Here is a 13,440-nt window from a genome sequence, read left to right on the forward strand (position 1 = left end):
ATGTATTCAAGTCTCCAGGGCCAGATGAACTGCATCCAAGAGTATTAAAAGAACTGGCAGATGTGATCTCAGAACCACTGGCAGCCATCTTTGAGAATTCTTTGAGAATTCCATGTTTGAGAATTCCTGGAGAACAGGCGAAGTCCCGGCAGACTGGAGGAGGGCAAATGTTGTCCCTATTTTCAAAAAGGGGAAAAGAGAGGACCCAAATAATTACCGCCCAGTCAGTCTGACATCAATAGCAGGGAAGATTCTGGAGCAGATCATTAAGCAAACAGTCTGTGAGCACCTAGAAAGGAATGCTGTGATCACCAATAGTCAGCATGGATTTCTGAAAAATAAGTCATGTCAGACTAACCTGATCTCGTTTTTTGACAGAATTACAAGCCTGGTAGATGAAGGGAACGCAGTGGATGTAGCCTACCTTGATTTCAGCAAGGCATTTGACAAGGTGCCCCATGATATTCTTGTAAAGAAGCTGGTAAAATGCGGTCTTGACTATGCTACCACTCAGTGGATTTGTAACTGGCTGACTGACCGAACCCAAAGGGTGCTCATCAATGGTTCCTCTTCATCCTGGAGAAGAGTGACTAGTGGGGTGCCACAGGGTTCTGTCTTGGGCCCGGTCTTATTCAACATCTTTATCAATGACTTGGATGATGGACTCAAGGGCATCCTGATCAAATTTGCAGATGACACCAAACTGGGAGGGGTGGCTAACACCCCAGAGGACAGGATCACACTTCAAAACGACCTTGACAGATTAGAGAACTGGGCAAAAATAAACAAGATGAATTTTAACAGGGAGAAATGTAAAGTATTGCACTTGGGCAAAAAAAATGAGAGGCACAAATACAAGATGGGTGACACCTGGCTTGAGAGCAGTACATGTGAAAAGGATCTAGGAGTCTTGGTTGACCACAAACTTGACATGAGCCAACAGTGTGACGCGGCAGCTAAAAAAGCCAATGCAATTCTGGGCTGCATTAGGAGTATAGCATCTAGATCAAGGGAAGTAATAGTGCCACTGTATTCTGCTCTGGTCAGACCACACCTGGAGTACTGTGTCCAGTTCTGGGCACCACAATTCAAGAAGGACACTGACAAACTGGAACGTGTCCAGAGGAGGGCAACCAAAATGGTCAAAGGCCTGGAAACGATGCCTTATGAGGAACGGCTAAGGGAGCTGGGCATGTTTAGCCTGGAGAAGAGGAGGTTAAGGGGTGATATGATAGCCATGTTCAAATATATAAAAGGATGTCACATGGAGGAGGGAGAAAGGTTGTTTTCTGCTGCTCCGGAGAAGCGGACACGGAGCAATGGATCCAAACTACAAGAAAGAAGATTCCACCTAAACATTAGGAAGAACTTCCTGACAGTGAGAGCTGTTCGACAGTGGAATTTGCTGCCAAGGAGTGTGGTGGAGTCTCCTACTTTGGAGGTCTTTAAGCAGAGGCTTGACAACCATATGTCAGGAGTGCTCTGATGGTGTTTCCTGCTTGGCAGGGGGTTGGACTCGATGGCCCTTGTGGTCTCTTCCAACTCTATGATTCTATGATTCTATGATTCTATGATTCTATGATTCTATGATTCTATGATTCTAAGATCTTAATTCATTCTGGAGGTCCATTCTTAACCTGAAACTGTTCTTAACCTGAGGTACCACTTTAGCCAATGTGGCCTCCCTTTGCCGCCGCCACGCAATTTCTGTTCTCATCCTGAAGCAAAGTTCTTAACCAGAGTTACTATTTCTGGGTTAGTGGAGTCTGTAACCTGAAGCATCTGTAACCCGAGGTACTACTGTATGTTGTCCAAGGTTGGTCTCAGTGGAGGACTCTGGGCTCTCAAATTTCAGCAGGGCGCTGTGTGATGCTGATATTTGGCACCACTCACACCACAGCATCGTTGTGGCACCCCCTACAGCCCAGGGCCCAGTGCGACCACACCTGTCTCACCACCATAAAACCATCTGAAGGAGCGTCTCCACCCCCATCGTTAAGCTCAGACACTGAGATCCAGCGCCGAGGGCCTTCTGGTGGTTCCCTCATTGTGAGAAGTGAGGTTACAGGGAACCAGACAGAGGGCCTTTTCGGTAGTGGCGCCCACCCTGTGGAACGCCCTCCCTTCAGATGTGAAGGAAATAAGCAGCTATCCTTTCTTTAAAAGACATCTGAAGGCAGCCCTGTTTAGGGAAGTTTTTAATATTTAATTCTGTACTGTTTTCAACACTTGATTGGGAGCCACCCAGAGTGGCTGGGGAACCTCAGCCAGGTGGGCAGGGTATAAATAATAAATTATTATTATTATTATTAATTATCATCATCATCATCATCATCATCATCATCATCATCATCATCTCTGCTGGCCCTACCATTAGGCCAAGTGAGACAGTCACCTCAAGCAGATGCTCAGCGGCAGGTGGCCCCTGGCTGTTTCTCCTGAACCTCTGGCTGCACCCTTCAGTTGGAAGGCAGAGCTGTGTATTCTATGTGGCCTGCCCTACACCCCCATAAGTTGCAGGATGATCTCTTGTTCCTGAAACTGAAGTAAGATTCAACTATCAGTCCAGTCAACTTCTGCATATGGAAAGGAGGGAGCAGTGTATCTTTATCAGAGGCGCCAACTTTGAGAGAGAATGAGGGCCCCGATGTCACGTGTGTGATTTCACATGTGACATCAGAACACTGGGAGGAGCCAGGGGCAGAGCTGAATGCAGTGGCAATGTGGCTTCAATGGCTGGTGGATTCTCCTCTTCCTGCCACCACCACTGGCCAGGGGCTGCTTCCCTCTTCCTTCCCCTCCATTTGGGGGTGGGAGGAGGAGGAGGAGGAGGAGATGGCCACTGAAGACACACTGCACTAGGCTCCATCCTTGGCCTCCTCCTCTCCCTTTGAACATTGGGGGGCCACCCCCCTCCCCAAAAATAAGTGGGGGAAGGGTTCGGCCCATAGGAGATGGCGCCCCTGATCTCTACCATTGGCCTCAGGCATCAAAATGTCTTGGGCCAGGATTCCATAACAAGCCATCTGGATTCTTGAAGCTCAATGATCTGAAAATGCTGCCGTCAAAAGTCCAGGGAGATGTTTGTGATGGCTGTAGCGACATCCCTGCATTCTGCTTACAACATTTCTGCCCTTAACTGTCCTCCCCGCCAGAGCTGAGATAGTCTGAATGCCATCTCACACCGGGAGAGTGTGGCTGCAGATGGAACTATCTCTGAAGGTTGGAGAGGTGCAATGGGCCTCTCCTCTGAGACTCTGTTCTCTTCACTTCCCCTGCATTCTCCTCCTTAGTTGCTGCACCTGACACATGGCAACATCCCTTGCACATTTGCCTTTGTCCGATACTGATGGGGCTTTCATAGAATTAACAAAGAGACAGTGTTGGGGCCCCTGTTTCCAAACTTGCATTTAGAGGGGGCTGCCTGTCTGGTTAACACTGATTTAAAGTCGGTGTTTGTTTTCAGGGTGTGTGTAGGGTTTTTTTTTTAACTTCTTTTGCTTGCACCCTGTTGTAATCTGCAGTTGTTCCCATGCATTCTCCACGGGCTCCAAGTCCCGAGGCTCACAAAGGCACAGTCACTTAGCATTAATTCTCTCCTACCCCGAACAGCCAGTGCTCCTCTTTAGCCGTGGTGGGGCTGTGCTTCCCAGGCAGAACCAAGTCATCTATTGAAAAGCAGACCAAAGAAAAGGGACATAATGGATTCTATTGAAGTGGGATCCGTCTCATGGGGTGGGGTGATGAGAGCACAGAGGGGCCTGAGAGCAGAGACTAAGGAGTGTCTCATGAAATCTGGGGTCAGGACTCTTGACAAGGCATGCTCTCTCTCTCTCTCTTATAGGAGTACACACAGGGTGGGCGTTATAGATTGAGTGTGGGAATGCAGAGACAGATGTCTTTCAGAGCCTGTGAATGCTTCACTGAGCACAGTCTATCCAACTATACCTGCCCAGGTGTGGTACAGTACCTGTTTTACATTCATTGCCCCAACTACACATGTATATCAGTTTTATCTGCAGCTACAGGATCTTGCAGCTTCGCTACTACGGACTGGAATTGTTGGCATTTGGGGACTGTCTTTGGCAGTAAACCCTGTGCCTATTTTTGAGTGGTCATTGTTTAGATGACAATGTAAAAAGAAGAAGAAGAAGGTTGGGCAAGCCTGGAGAACGCATGCAAGCAATTTGTACCTACTTGCCCTTCTCATCATCACATAAACCTCCCCACCCCCCATTAATTTTCTTGTTAATTCTCATCAGGGCCATCTTTAGCATATGCACCACCAGGGTGCAAAGATCTGCCTAGCACCCCCAAATTTAGTTAATTTCGTGTGCACAGCACCATTGAGAATAAGTGCCGCCGTTGTGAATGACAAGCGCTGTCGTGAATGACAAGCACCACCACTGGCGCAGTGCGTCTTTGGTAAATGAGCGCACAAAGTCGGAAGTCCTTTAGTGAAACAGTAGGTATACATTTCAGGTGCCTCAGGGTTCTGTCCTCTCCCCCATACTTTTTAACATCTACATGAAGCCACTGGGAGAGATCATCAGGGGGTTTGGGCTGGGTATCCATCAGTATGCGGATGATACCCAGCTCTACCTCTCTTTTAAATCAGAAGCAGTGAAGGCAGTAAAGGTCCTGTGTGAGTGTCTGGAGGTGGCTGGAGGATGGATGGCAGCTAACAGATTGAGGTTGAATCCTGACAAGATTCTAGGGGGACGGGGCGGACTGGTGTGGAGGACTCCCTGGTCCTGAATGGGGCAACTGTGCCCCTGAAGGACCAGGTGCGCAGCCTGGGAGTCATTTTGGACTCACAGCTGTCCATGGAGGTGCAGGTCAATTCTGTATCCAGGGCAGCTGTCTACCAGCTCCATCTGGTATGAAGGCTGAGACCCTACCTGCCTGCAGACTGTCCCACCAGAGTGGTGCATGCTCTAGTTATCTCCTGCTTGGACTACTGCAATGCGCTCTACGTGGTGCTTGGAAGGTAACCCAGAAACTACAACTAATCCAGAATGCAGCAGCTAGACTAGTGACTGGAAATGGCTGCCGAGACCATATAACACCAGTCCTGAAAGACCTACATTGGCTCCCAGTACGTTTCTGAGCACAATTCAAAGTGTTGGTGCTGACCTTTAAAGTCCTAAACGGCCTCGGTCCAGTATACCTGAAGGAGCGTCTTCACCCTCATCATTCTGCCCGGACACTGGGTTCCTGCACTGAGGGCCTTCTGGCAGTTCCCTCACTGAGAGGAGCAAAGCTACAGGGAACCAGGCAGAGGGCCTTCTCGGTAGTGGCACCCACCCTGTGGAACACCCTCCCATCAGATGTCAAAGAGATAAACAACTACCTGACATTTAGAAGAAATCTGAAGGCAGCCCTGTTTAGGGAAGTTTTTAATGTGTAACATTTTAATGTATTTTTAATCTTTGTTGGAAGCTGCCCAGAATGGCTGGGGGGTAGTACAAGTGGTGAAGTCCACACAAAGAAATGATACACCTTATTCAAAACATTCCTGCCACCCCCACCCCCCGATTCTCCTTTCTGCCTTTCCAGTCACTCAGTAAGGCACCTTATGAAGACATATGCCTGTCTGTCTTGATAGCAGATGGTGATTGCTAGTGCTTCCGTAATGCCATTCCAAAGAAATCTCTTCTGTGCTCCATTGATCAGGAGTTAGGAAATGGAAATATTCCAGAATGTTTACATCTGTTCCACATAAGAATGTATAGAACCATTGCTGTGCACCTTAATTTGGTGACTGTACATACTCATTTCAGAGTTGCACAGCAGCATGAAGTGAGTAGTAGGGTCACACGTAGATATTTGATTGTGGTTGTGAGAATGCTGATATTGCAAGAATATGCGCTGGCTGTGCAAGGAACACATGGAGACAGTGACACTTTCACACCCCAGAATCAGAAATGAACAACAGTGAGGCTTGGGCTCCTGTGCATCCTCTGCCACTTCTGCTGTGCACAAGGGAAAGAGATTTACAAGTTTCCACTTCTAGTTTGTAACAAATCATAGTTTGGTATTAATTTGCAAAATCCCAAATCAGGTCAATTTTTTATGTGAAAACCTTCAAAGCCAAAACAAAATGCATACTTGGATGAAAGTCCCCAGTCAGTCAGTTCAGAAGCAGGGAATACAAATGGATGGTTTGAAAGAAGGTGACACTCGTTTTCCCATTTCTGGCTGTTTCGTTTCATTTACAAAATTTCAGACTGTAACTCAGGTGCCATCATTCAGATTACAGAATTTGGATGTCAAGACGTTGAGATCTGCTTTAACCAACTTCTTCGAAAGCTCTCTTTGCAGCTGCCAAACGAAAAAAGGTTTTGAATTCAAATACCTTTTCTCACATTTCTTCTAGCTCTGGGTTTTTTTTAAAAAAAATTAAGGTGATAATTTATTTCAAGGCATTAGTCAAAAATAATGGAAATAATGAAATGTCTAACATGTATGAACTAATGGGCATAGCCAGGATTTTTGTTGGGGCAGGGGGAGGCAGCCAAAGTTGTTAAGCTTAAGGAAATCAGAGGTAAAATTACCCTCTAAATAGGCAGGCAGCTAAGATGTGGTGAGTATCTCACTGGTGGTGGTGTTGTTGCAGAGCAGGGCGGCACTCCCTGTTTTGCCTCTAATGGCAAAATGGGACATACCACCCCTGACCTCAGGATTCCAGAACTAACAGCTGTCTGTTTGGAGGGAAGGAAGGCAAGGACCAACAGCCCAGATGGGGCTCTCTAGCTTAGGGTGGAGGTGTGTGATTCCTCAGCTGGGGTAGGGTCAGGACAGGTGAGGCTCACAGGCCTCGTCAACCCCAGAAGCTATAACAGGAAAGCCGTCCTGGCCAGGCCTGCGTCTGCACAAAAGAGCAGTATTAAAATAAAAAGTTTGCCTTTCAGGTAGCTTTCCCTTTAAACTACTGTACATGTAAGCGGGAATCTGATCTTTTCCCACTTAACAACTTGTGTGTATTTTGAAGTGAAAAGTGGTGATCTTTGCACATTTACCAGTTTATTATTTACCTATGTATGTATTTATTACTACATTTATATCTCACCTTTTCTCCAGTGTAGCTTAAGGTAGCATACACTTTCCCATTTTATCCTCACAACAACCCTGTGAGGGAGTCACTGACAGGCCCAAGGTCACCCAGAGAATTGCATGGCTGAGTGGGGATTTGAATCCTAGTCCAACACCGTTAAGCCCTGCACCCAGATCCCCTGGCTCACTAGGTACAGCATGAGACTCTTAAGTCCAGGGTCGTGGATTCAAGATGCTGGGTGAAAGATTCCTGCATTGCAAGGGGTTGGTGACCCTTGTGGCCCTTTCCTCCCTACAGTTCTATGATTCTATAATTCTATTATTCTGCCACACTGGTAGGATGTTGACATTCATGTGTGTTTTGTACTGGGGTGTCTGTACCAGAGTGCTTTGTTGTTGCTTAGTCGTTTAGTCATGTCCGACTCTTCGTGACCCCATGGACCAGAGCATGCCAGGCACTCCTGTCTTCCACTGCCTCCCGCAGTTTGGTCAAACTCATGTTAGTAGCTTCGAGAACACTGTCCAACCATCTTGTCCTCTGTCATCCCCTTCTCCTTGTGCCCTCAATCTTGTACCAGAGTGCAACATATCTAATAATGAGAAGCAGCCATTGAACACACACTTAATTAAGGTAAGTGCCCAGTTTCACAGGCAGTGCTCTGCTTCTGCCACAGCAATTTATATCGTGGTGCTTCCGGCCTGTGGTTTCTAATGAAGATGAGGACAGCTGCAGCAGCCTTCTCAATGCCTCTGGCTTAATGCCCGCTGGATATATGGTGTCTATGAGGAAGGAAGCTACTGCACACCTCTCTAAAGCCTTGCCATAAAGGAAGTGCCCATGGAATGCCCTCTCTGTTATGGTTCCTGTGCCACAATATGGCAGGACTGCTGCTGGCTATAAAGACCAATGAGAATAGGCCAACTCAGATCCACAGTGCATCAGTTCCCAGGCACTACTTTCTCCCCGCCCCCTTCCCCATAAAGGCCCATGTAATGGATTCAAAGCCATTGATATTCCAGCAATGGAAGGAAACTCGCTTTTCAAATGCAAATCGCCCCACAGGAATGATCGTGGGATTTTGCCAGGGAGATGAGCCTCCCTGTTGCTGGGTAACAATTTTTTCAACAGAAGAGAGCAATTGCTCTTTGCAGCGCTGGGGGTTAGTAATCAAGCCCAAGCCACCCCTGCAGTTCAGGATCCATCATTGTGGATCCGGCAGGCAATCCACAATGACAAGAACTGCCTGCAGCAGCTGTAGGTAGTAAAACAATGGGCATTGCTTTGATTGTGCAAAGGTAGTCGGATCAGACCACTGATCCATCTTGGCTTTCAGACATGAGTCTCCCCCAGCCCTATTCTGGAAATGTCAGAACCTGAGCCTGAGAGAAAACATGATGGGGGGGAATCACAGATGGGGTCTCGCCTTACCTTTCTTTCAAGGTGGTCAAGGGATGTTTGTAAGCGTACCTCCTTTCATTCTACAAATAATATCTCTGGTGGTCTGCACTTTGCAGCTTCCCTTTCCTTAAAAGCTCATGTTGTCCTCAGCAGGGCTTTCTAGAGAGGAAGAGTGCCCACCACAGTTCTTATTTATTTAAGCTAAGTTGTTTTACTTTTAAAGGAACCAGTTGTTTTTTTTACTTTTAAAGAAATTAGTTTGTTTTCCTAAGGAATGCCTTTTTCTTGAGATAGTTCCTTTTTAAAATGAACTTTCCAAGCTCCGTGAAAGACTCCAGACCTAAAAGACACTTTCTGATGGTCACTATTTTTGGGTGAGACTCAATCACATACCAGCAAATTCAGGCCTTGCAATTATAGCAGACTGGGAAGTCTTACACGAGAACCTCGCTCTCCCAAAATATCAGACTTTTGAGATAAGGAAAGTGATGGGGAGATGTGCTGGCTAGTGTGAGATAGCTCTTGCTTTGACACAAGGTCATCTCTCCTCCCCACAAACAAATCAACGAACAGGTAATCTGGAAGCACCCTTATTTGCTAAGAAGAAGGAAAGACAGAAGCTGACCTGAGAAACTGCTATAGGTAAAGGACCCCTGGACGGTTAAGTCCAGTCAAAGGTGACTCTGGGGTTGTGGCACTCACCTCGCTTTTCAGGCCGAGGGAGCTGGCGTTTGTCCACAGACAGCTTTTCCGGGTCATGTGGCCAGCATGACTAAACTGCTTCTGGCTCAATGGAGCACTGTTATGGAAGCCAGAGCGCACAGAAACACAGTTTACCTCCCCGCCACAGCAGTACCTATTTATCTACTTGCACTGGTGTGCTTTTGAACTGCTAGGTTGACAGGAGCTGGGACAGAGCAACGGATGCTCACCCTAGAAGCTCACCCTAGCTTCCCCTAGAAGCTTCTAGGAAACAGCAGCAACCCCTACCCTGCTATTTAACATGGCAGAAAGAAGGTGAGGAAACCATTCAGTGCACTATTGCTGGATTTAAAAGGACCCAAGAGAAGGCAGGCAGGGCCTCCAAGGAGCGCCTCTTGCTCAGACAAACTCCTCCACGGCCAGCAAGAATAATAATCCGATTTGCTCCTGCGCCTTAAAGAGCTGGAGCTGCTTGGAGGGTTCCCATCAGGGTTCAATTGGATACCGAGTTAAGCAGGAATTACCTCTCCTGGGTATATAATCAGAGATAAAACCATCTAAATCTTGAGGGAAGAAATTAGGTTTATTGGACATACTGGAGAAAATTACATTGTAGGCACAGATGCAGAAAGGCACAGAGAGACAGGGAGTTTGGGGGTGGGGGACAGAAAGGAGGAGGGGGAAGATGGATAGTACTTAATCCCAATTGCCAGTTCTTCCTGTCTCCTTATTAACACCATCAGCATCTTTGCTGAGGTGCTGCTGAGCTGACACTCTAGATTATGAAAGTAAATTAACCCCTAACCTCCTTTGCTTGTTGGTGGAAACTGCATGCTTGTTCCCACTCCTGGGGAGAGAACAGCAAGGCTCTGGTGACTGTCCTGTTGTTTTGTAAATTAGAGAGAGGAGGAGGAAGTTGGTGCCTTATTCCCCCTTTTAATGACAGGAAAGGGGAAAAATTGAATGAGAAGCCCAAGGAACAGTGCGACTGCTGGGTTATATTCCCTTCCTGCTCATCTCCCATTACCTCACAATGCAGAAAACAGCTTCTCTCTCCTCCACTGTCACCTCCCTTGCCTAAATAAGAAGATGCCACTGAGATCATTCAGGCTGACCCAGTGTAGGCTGTCAGGCCTCAAGGGCTCCCCCACCCCAGATGCCCCCCCAATTGTTCCTTTGTCATAGGCCCTTATAAAAAGTACTCACAAGGGAAATGTGTGTGTGTGTGTGTGTGTGTGTGTGCAATATTTGATTTGTGTCTACATGCAGTGGAACCTCGGGTTGCGAACACGATCCATGCGGGAGGCACGTTCACTACCCGTAGTGCTGCGTCTGCGCACATGCGGGTCGCGATCCGGCGCTTCTGCGCATGCGCAAAGCACAATTTAGCGCTTCTGCGCATGTATGAGCGTCAGAACCCAGAAGTAACCTGTTCCGGTACTTCCGGGTTCGGCGCAGTGCGCAACCCAAAATCATGTAAACTGAAGCGTCTGTAACCTGAGGTACCACTGTATTATGCTTTGCCTGCCTTACTTTTCCACCACATACCTCCAGCAACTCTTCCTCCCTTACAATATCCCCACCTAGGGAAAATAAAACCCTCAAGAACCACCAGTGCTGCTGGATGAGGCCAAAATAAGATGTACCGTATTTTTCGCTCTATAAGATGCACCAGACCACAAGATGCACCTAGTTTTTGGAGGAGGAAAACAAGAAAAAAAATATTCTGAATCTCAGAAGCCAGAACAGCAAGAGGGATCACTGCGCAGTGAAAGCAGCAATCCCTCTTGCTGTTCTGGCTTCTGGGATAGCTGCGCAGCCTGCATTCGCTCCGTAAGACGCACACACATTTCCCCTTACTTTGTAGGAGGGAAAAAGTGAGTCTTATAGAGCAAAAAGTAGTTCAGCATCTCACAGTGGCCAGTTAGATGCCCTAATGAGAAGCTCATAGGGAAGACCTGGGGGGCGGACCCTCTTTCTGTCGCTCCCCAGCAACTAGTATTCAGAGGCCTGCTATCTCTGATCTGGAAGGAAACATATAAGTCATCATGACCAGTAACTACTGATAGCAGCATAACCTTCATGAATTTAACTTTGTCTTACAGGTGTCTGGTTTGGTCGCCATATCTAGTGATAGCAAATTCCATCGTTTAACTGTACACTGTGAATATATATGTTCTCTTGCCTGTCTTGAATCTTCTACTATTCATCTTAATTGGATGATCCTGAATTCTAGTATTATTGGGGGACAGGGCTTCTCTTTCTTCACTTTCTCCACACTTGTCATGTTTCCCCTCCCCCCATCTACTGGCCTCTTTTTTCCTAATCTAACAAGCCCCAAACAGCGCCACTGTTGCTTCAGCCCCCTTCATCATTTTGCTTGCCCCTTCCCCAGCTCCAAAATATTCATAGTGAGCTGCATACTGATGGCTTCCTTCAGCTAAGATGCAGTACCAGTCAGATAAGCATGAATGAAGTCTGGTTCTGGAGGAGGGCAGCTAGTCTTTCTTCTGGGACACCGAAGGTTGATTGATTTTGTTTCGTTTTGGCTGACTTATGACTTTTCCCTATTGTCTTCCTTCAGAGACAGTGTGGCGTCAGCAGTCCCTTTCATGGTGTGGTTTTTAAAAAAATGTTATGCAATACATACTTAGTCATACGCACTGAGCCAGGTTAAAGGAATCTGCTAGATCACATTCTTGACCTCCCATTCTTAACCATATTCCTTAGCTGCCACAATTTTGGCCACGGAAAAGATGCACTCAGATTCTCACACACACACATACACACACGTGTGCAGCCACCCATGCTCTTTCAATGATCTGCAAGCTCCTTTGGAGTATAGAGAGCATTCGGTTTCTCCTGACAACTTGAAGAGCCATATATTTTAATTTACAGCAGCTGGGAAAATAGCCACTGCCTGCTGCTTAGGATAGAAAGGGAAGTTGTCAGCATGAACTGCAGCAATTTTTTAAGACCTTCCGAGTAGCGAGACAGATGGCTACATCCTTTTTATTGGGATGCTCCATATAATTAGACCATTCCAGAGACCCCAACTTGACCTGTACTGTAGCCCTTACTTTCATCATCTCGTGCGGCTGACCTGGGTGTAGTTTAGTACTCATCTGTAGACCCCCTTTGCTTAGGTTAGGGGAAAGTTCTTGAGGATGGGAGGGGGCAGTGTAAGCGGAAACATCCCTGCCCTTTCAAAATGAGTCTGGTATTCATCCCAAAGTGGTAGCCTGACCTGTACCCCACCATCTCCATCCCCACAAGCTCCACCAGATGGCTGGAGTTGGATTTCTATCCAGACAGTCTAAGCAAAGATAGGTCAGTCGGGCGCTAGCTTAGTGCTTCCTTGTTACGGATCTCAGACAGGCAGGGAAGGATAAAAAGCATCAGCTGGTGGCAGGTTTACTGAGGCTGACTAGTAAAGCAGACAGTTGGTTTGTGACTTTTATGTCGAGCCCTCTCCTCTGGACTGTGCAAGCTGTGTAACGCTGGGAGCAGAGCATGAAACAGAATCAATCCCCCCCCTTCCCCCTACAGTGTACAAATCCAGTGTTAAAGTACAGCAGTTCAAAAAAGAAAAGGCTAAATTTGTCATGCTTTCCTCCTGACTGACCCGTGCCCTCTCCTGCCACCTGGAATCCAGGATCCACCCACATTACAAACCTAAATCCACTTAAGAGCTGAGGTTGCAGTTTTCTAGTTCTGAGAGCGCTCAGTTTGAGATCTTTTGTCCCCTCCTTCACAGAACTCTCATTCCCAGAATTCCTTCACAGGGGAAAGGTTGCAGCTCAGTGACAGAGCATCTGCTTTGAATTCCATCCCACAATACCTTCTTTCTTGTTTTGTTGCACTCTGATATAGGCTGTAGGGCCCCTCTTGGCCTAGAGACAGCACCTGCTCCTTTAACAGTTCCAAGATGCACTAATTGCCATTACTTAATAGGCTCATTGGTCAAATAGCTGCATCTCCTGAGCATACAGAGAGTAGCACTGGAATACATCTGGACTAAGGGCTTATACAGAAATCATTTCCCCAAGCCAAGCCTTCACTAATTGTCCTTCAGACAACACACAGACACACACAGTGCAAAGCCCTTCTCTCAACTCCCTTTGCAGTTACTCTCTCACCCCCTGAGCCCATCTTTCTTCCTGGAACATCAGTGTTGGTAGCTGCACCAGAAATTTCACATTCCGCCTGATCCTGCAGACCTCCTGCACACATTCTTAAACCAGAGGATGTCTTCTTACCTCCTCTTGGATCTCAGCCTTCCT

The 13,440-nt window shown here is 47.1% G+C and overlaps 1 protein-coding gene across 1 annotated transcript in view; it reads right to left on the reverse strand.

Annotated features, from left to right (window-relative positions):
- NDEL1 (nudE neurodevelopment protein 1 like 1) overlaps window positions 1–13,440 on the reverse strand; it is a 48,113-nt gene extending 34,673 nt beyond the window's left edge. The window contains exon 1 of the transcript XR_014217137.1: window positions 13,417–13,440. The gene's annotated coding sequence lies outside the window, so the exon portion shown is untranslated. The remainder of the gene's footprint in view (window positions 1–13,416) is intronic.

Source organism: Podarcis vaucheri (assembly GCF_965113315.1).
Source record: "Podarcis vaucheri genome assembly, chromosome: 2".
Taxonomy (NCBI): domain Eukaryota; kingdom Metazoa; phylum Chordata; class Lepidosauria; order Squamata; family Lacertidae; genus Podarcis; species Podarcis vaucheri.